Below are 6,853 nucleotides of genomic sequence, written 5' to 3'. Positions count from 1 at the left end.
TCATTCACACAGTGCTACCACAAACCAGTAAGTTTTTAAAGAGAAGAAACATTAACAATCACCCCCCTACACCACCCTTTGGGACGAGGCCTATTTTCGCTCGCCTCGGGTCTGGTTCGCCGAATTTTTCAGAGACATGAATTTTACAATAGTGCACAGACATGTAGATTATGGTGTACCCTGTCGAAAAAGTTTGTTCCTGAATCCACAATTTGTTTGGGAATGAGAAAATCTGGGATAAAAGTACCGAAAATTCTACATGAGAAAAACATTAGAAACAGCGCCCTCTATTGATCTAGTCAGAAACCTTTTCTCACGCAATGGCCGTCCGAGCTCGGGCAGTCTGTTTTTGCCGCAAATATTTTTATTGTTCTCACAACTCGGACCAGGATCTCACCCCAGCATCCACCCGGGTTTGCAAGAATGACCTGCCCAAACTGGGCCAATGAGTGCTTGCTAGATGAGAATTCTTTCATTATTTCACATTATTTTTCATTATTCCAAATTTGTGTTATATCTTTGTTACAGTTTTGTCCATCATGAAATGTTTAAGTTTTGAATTTAAGATCAAATGTTATGTATTAGCTACATAAACATCGATTGGAATAGTTAAACCCCAGATCAGAACAACTTTGTAAACTCTTATCTTTTCTCAGGGTTACATGTTTGCAACAGTAATAGAAGTGCATGGCATCTGGTGCACATGGTTCAATTCCTGTTATCCAAGTCACTCTTGAACTGAACACAATGGAAAAAATCCCTAAAATCAAACAATCTCACTCACCTGAACAATTTTCAAGACTAACATGCACAGTCTGAGTCAAGCTGTTGGAGACCACACTGGCAACTGGGAGACAACATTTCGATTGGTGGTTGAGAACATCTACAAATAAGTCAATACAAGAAAATCAAATGTTTCAGGATCTATTGGGTTCAGTACTGAATGAGACTTGAAGATTTGCATGATGAACACGGTGAATGAATGGAAGGTTTGAAGTAACACCGTGTGAATGATATCTCTTGAATTTCAGGGCAGTACAACACAAATCACAAAGACAGATTATTCACACCATGATACTGCAAACCTTGCATTCAATGAGCTTTATTATTCAAATAAATATACACAAACCAGTAAGCTTTGTAAGGAAAAAAATAAATAAATAAAATATACCCCCAAACCCCCCAAAATCTACAAAGTTCACTCACCTGAAAAATATTAATAATACTGGCACGCAGAGTGATGCTGTTGGAGAGCACACTGGCAACTGGGAGAAACATGCAGATTTGTGGTTGATGACTTCTGCAAACAACAAAATCCAATGTTTAAGGATCTAATACTAATAGTTCCAGTACTCAAACAACCTATGTATACCGAAACTAGCAAGTCTGACTTTGACACTGGACCTCAGAATGCCAAAGATCACACCTCCGAGAAGCTTCAATATCAGATTTTGCTCTTCAGCAACAAAAACATAATGTAGATGTATACTCAGTGGGTTACCTCCTGATTGAAAGTTAGTAAACAATCACTCGGGTGGGACTTAAACCCACAACCTCATGCTTTCTACATCTGGACTAGAAAGCAGGACGTCATGTGTTTGAGTCCCATCCCAGGGATTGCTTTCTAACTTTCACTCGGAAGAAAACACACTCTACGTGTTTAAAGTGTTGATACATCGGTGAAGGGCAAAACCTAATATTGATGTATACATTTTTGTACAACGAAAATTCAACCCCACAAATAGCCAAAGAAACTTGTACTGCCACAACTCTTAACAAAAAGATTAAATGAGCTTTTCAAAGAGGAACATATACTGTACATGTACTTTACAGTAAGCAAAAAACAAATCAAAGTTTAACTTGGAAAACAGTGAATTGTAAGAGAAACAAAAGCATGCATCTGACATTAAAGTGGTACTTACATGTACTTACTTACTGCTGCACTTGACCATCAGTGAGTTGTAGTGACCTCCAACCTCCCTGATCAAGAGCAAAGGATTGGTGACAGCTACACAGCATCCACAACCTGCTTAAGCCAGGGAAGCCGGGGACGACCACGAGGCGTAGTCCAGGTGGCAGGTTGTTGGCCAAGGTGGAACTGGACGGCAGCATCAAGGGCAAGACGAGCAGGGGCAGGAGCTTGGAGACGCCGAACATGACCAAAAAGGGTGTGTCACCTCCCTCAGATCTCAGACAAAATGTTACCTGGATGATTGCATTGGAAATGAAACTGCACCATGAAACTCCAAGTATACAACACTGACACTGCATGTGGAAAGCTTGAATGCGTTCTTGTTCTTTCATGCGCGATAAAACCAAAGTTTACCAAAAGACTAGCCTTGCTTCTCCAAAGACAATCAAGTTAGCCCATGATGGTACTGGCGATGCCAATTCTGCATAGTATGTCCTTACTGCAGAAACCTGATGAGTCGATAGTGCACTCAAAATAACAAAAGGACTCAACAGATTCGACAACATCCCAATCCAGAGAAATTTGAACAGGTGCTGGACCGCATAGTGACTGAACCTTGGTTTTTGTCCATGATGGTTTAGGCCCACGTAAATGGCTTTACGGTCAAAGGTTGCGAGAAGTTCTCCCCATGTGGTTGGATCCTTTGAAGAGAGCAGCATCATCTGCAGACAGGAGGTCGGTAAACCTGTGATTGCCTGCATTGAACCCTCACACTGTGACAGGATAGTGTCCATGGCTAAGCAGAACAAGGTTGGTGCCAGCACACAGGACTGCCGAACTCTGGACGAAGGAGAAAGAAATGTCGTTGCCAACCTTGACCCTGGTAGTCTTTCCAGTGGGACAGGGTTTCATCCACCCAGTTGCAGGGAGAACGATCTGCCTTGGAAATCAGAAATGAAGCTGAATGCTTGCTACATCCGTGAAGACACTTGACTGCCTTGAAGGCGGGGCGGAGATTATTTTGTTTCAGGCCAGCTTTGGCTTCAGAGACAACAGAGTCGTACCAAGCATCAAGGTCTTGCTTCGCTTTGGCCTTGTACATCCCCACCAGACAGTTACTTTCAGCATGGTGGCAGCTCAGACGAGCACCACATTTATGCTCTATGATGTCAATGGTCTATCCGGTGAGCCTGGGGACGCTGCTTTGAAAGACAGGAACGAACAGCAGCCTCAACGGCACCAAGAACTGTATCATGGTACGGGACCCAGGAGTCTTCAACAGAGTTGGACAGTTGATCAAGAACATCAAAGCAGTTCCGAACCTCAACAGAGTAGTTCGTGACCACCAGAGGGTCTGTTGGAAGAAGATGGTGGTCTCGGCGCCATTTGGGCAAAGTCTTCTTGGTGAAGTGGTACAAATGCCAATAAAATATCAGACACATTTATTCTCACACGATTAGTGCTTGGATGAAGCTACAGTGTATGGGGGGGGGGGGGGAGAGGTCCAGGTGATCTAGCTATGGGGGGGGGGGGGGTATCCTGCCCAAGACATCTTTATTTCATGGAGATGGCCTCGATGCTGGTTACCTCAAATGCTGGTGGCCCTGAGGACATCAATGTTAATGACGAAATAACTCCATGAAAACTTGACAATGGTGTAAGCCAACACTCACTGAAATGCTAAATGAGCCACACTCAGCATCGTACAACAGAGAAGTAGGTGATACTAACGTACTGCACTTCAGAATACAACTTCATGATCTGCATGAAAAATATTACTCATATTTGACTATCAAAATGTTTAAGTTATTACCAATACATATAAAGTGCACATCAATTGTACATGTACATTGTATATCTGTTTGAAAGACGTGCATGAGGACAAAATGATTCAATCTGTAATTATTAAAGCTTCACACTACTAGACAACAACCTATGAATGTTATTTCAACTAATGCAGCTCAAATGTCACTAACCACTTCTACATGCATTCTGAAATTTCAGAAGAGAGGTGGTTCCCAGAACGCATTTATGCTTTTCATGCACAAAATCACTTTTTTTTCTTGTGAATGTATTCTAAAATATTATATCAGATGAAAATAACTGCTGAGCAACAAGTCTATTACGACTGTGTGGACAGTAGAGTATCTGTAAAATATCGATACAAAATTAAGTTTACATGTGTAGCTCTAATCACTGGCCATGTTCAATTCAGGCATAAATATTTGTGACAATTAACCTCTGATTAGTGCTAACATTCAAGACAAACATGTAGTTGTATATGCACTTTGGACCACCACGGCTTGCACAAATTGTTGTCCACTCATTCAAGATTTGCAGATTCACTGCTATTCTCAAATGATGTGCAACTCAGTTCTTTTTGTTGTACATTACAATACCTGTATTTCCTGACTAACAAGTCTGTGACAAGTGCATTGAAAATATGACTTCAAAATTCTAATGACCTGTACTCAAGGCATACATTATACGTACACATGTACCAGTATGTTTCCTCAATCAACGCCCCACCATCATACAGCATGTCAATGTTTTCAAATAAATAACATACACATCTAGAGCTATACAAGTTCATTCATGTATATTTCATGATTTCATTAACATGCAATTTTTGACTTCCTTTTATTCTACAGCAATCCTCTGAATCAACCAGTCAGTTTTGAAGGCTTTTACAAATTCAATGCTGTATGCCATTTCAATGCATGTCTTGCACGTAACCATGATATTTTTTCCAGAAGGGAGCAAGGCTCTCCAATCTGTGTATACTTATTCCAGTATATTCTCAATTCATCATTGTTTGCAACCTGGTGGGTGGGCATATTTTCCACCTCCTCTCCATTGACACTCTTGCACACAAGAATATTGTTTAATGTGCATTAAATTAACACCAAAATGTGACTTTGCACCTCACAGGTTTTTTTTTAAAATATTTGTAAGAAGGGGAGGGGGGGGGGGGCACGTATTTCTCCACTTGCCCTCCACTCCCACTCATACCGATGGCGCCAGTTGATTTTGAGGATGTACATGTAATGTATCCAGGTCTTAATGAGCTACGGTATTTTGTGGTATTTATTTCTATATTCTACATTAAGGCTTAAGTACAAGCACATTTTGTATAATCTGTGCTGCTTCTGTATCAATAATAATTCCTCATTGAATTTTAAAATTGTACTCAAACTTGTAGTGGGAGGGTTTTGAAGGATTGAGGTTGTTTGCAATTTTGCGTGATGAGTGTTTTGAAAGATTTCCTGATAAATCCAAACCAAATGTTCCTATATACATGTAGACAATTCAACTTCAACATTATGGAAAGAAAGTGTTACATGTTATCATAATTAAAAACTCAATACATCACAACCGTTATTACGCACACTGTCACTATTAAATTGACCAAATTGATCCTACATGTACATCACAGAACTGTCAAAAAGTCTGGGTAAAACCATGAGTTCACATTGACATTTTCAAAGTCCAATGTTTTAGAATGTCCTCATTAAAACCTAAATTATATTGTTATGGAGACTGCTTCATGGTTACTGTAGTAAGTCGGAATCACCTTAGCATCTACTGTATCCATATTTCTTACATATACGTGGTCAATCAATGTGCCATTTTCTGTAGTTTCATCATTAACACATTGTCTATAACAAAACTCTTGCATTAACTTTTCAATCCGTGAAGAGTGTTTCAGAATGTCTTCATTAAAATCACCCATTACAATGCACCTATTTGACACTTTGTGAAGTTCATTAAGCAGTATTTTAATGTTGCCAAGAAATTGATCCATTGAATATGAAGCTGGACGATAAATTACTACCACACAATATGACATCTGACTAATTATCTGAAATGCAATGTGTTCTAGATTCTCAACAGGAAGAAATAGTCTGCTGAAAGCTCTGTTCCTTCTACCAAATACTGCCACTCCTCCATGACACTGTTGCTTCAACATCTGGGTTAGTTTATTTGTTTTATCATATGAAGCACTTCTGATCTGATGATAGCATTTGAATTCACTTAATTCTACATGTATGTCATTGTCAGGGTATTCCTCATCATCGATCCATGTCTCGGTAAGACAAATAAAATCAGATTTCATCATTTCCTGATTACATTTCAGGTCCATTTGATGTTCTTTTAATCCTTGAATATTATGCATTCTAATTACAGTCTTGTTAGATTTCTCTTCCTGTACACATTCTTCTGCATCAATAAATTCTTGCATACTCTTCAATGATTCCGAAACCGCCTTGTTACAGTAGATATATTTTTCATCAAACCCTTGAATCACAAGTCCATGCATTGATGTGACTCTGCTCAGTGCAACATAAGCTTGTCCAGCTGAAAATGTATGTTCAAGTGAAACAACTGCTCTATCTGTTGTCATTCCTTGCACTTTGTGAACTGTGCATGCCCAGGCTAATTTTAAAGGAAACTGCTGTCGAACACAATTCTTACTGACATTTTCCTCTTCCTTTTGAATTGGAACTGTGTCTTCTTTATTTGACGCTTTGTATTTTCTTTTCAACTTAGATCCAACATCTTTCTTATCAAACTGAACTTCAATGCACTTTGGCCAAGATTTATCAGGCAGCATAATAATTGCACGTACTGTGCCAAATACTCCATTCACAAGTCCATCTGATACATCAATATTCTTAGTTAACATTACTCTAGCACCAACACCTAACCACAATGATTCAGGCAGGTTTGTGTATGTTGATTTCTTAGGAAGCTTTACCCTTCCTTTCGCATGACCTTTACTAGCATCTTTCTGAAAATCCTTAGCAATAATCAATATACAATCAGTACAGGTTGCAAGGAGTGTCTGCGTATTGTATTCATCCACTTGTTTGTTACATGGGTAGATATGTAATGCATCATTCCTATCCTCTGCACTTTCACACGACTTCAATAATGTTA

General features: G+C 39.4%; 1 long non-coding RNA gene across 1 annotated transcript; it reads right to left on the bottom strand.

The window, feature by feature from the left end:
* Window positions 1–722: 722 nt before the first annotated feature.
* On the bottom strand, window positions 723–2,553 carry LOC119734067. Its single transcript, XR_005272028.1, has 3 exons — window positions 1,923–2,553; window positions 1,207–1,300; window positions 723–883 (listed from the first exon to the last, which is right to left on the bottom strand). It is a non-coding gene; the product is annotated as an uncharacterized LOC119734067 (long non-coding RNA).
* Window positions 2,554–6,853: the final 4,300 nt, after the last annotated feature.

Source organism: Patiria miniata, unplaced genomic scaffold (assembly GCF_015706575.1).
Source record: "Patiria miniata isolate m_02_andy unplaced genomic scaffold, ASM1570657v1 HiC_scaffold_26, whole genome shotgun sequence".
Lineage (NCBI taxonomy): Eukaryota > Metazoa > Echinodermata > Asteroidea > Valvatida > Asterinidae > Patiria > Patiria miniata.
This window is presented reverse-complemented; position numbering and strand designations above follow the sequence as displayed.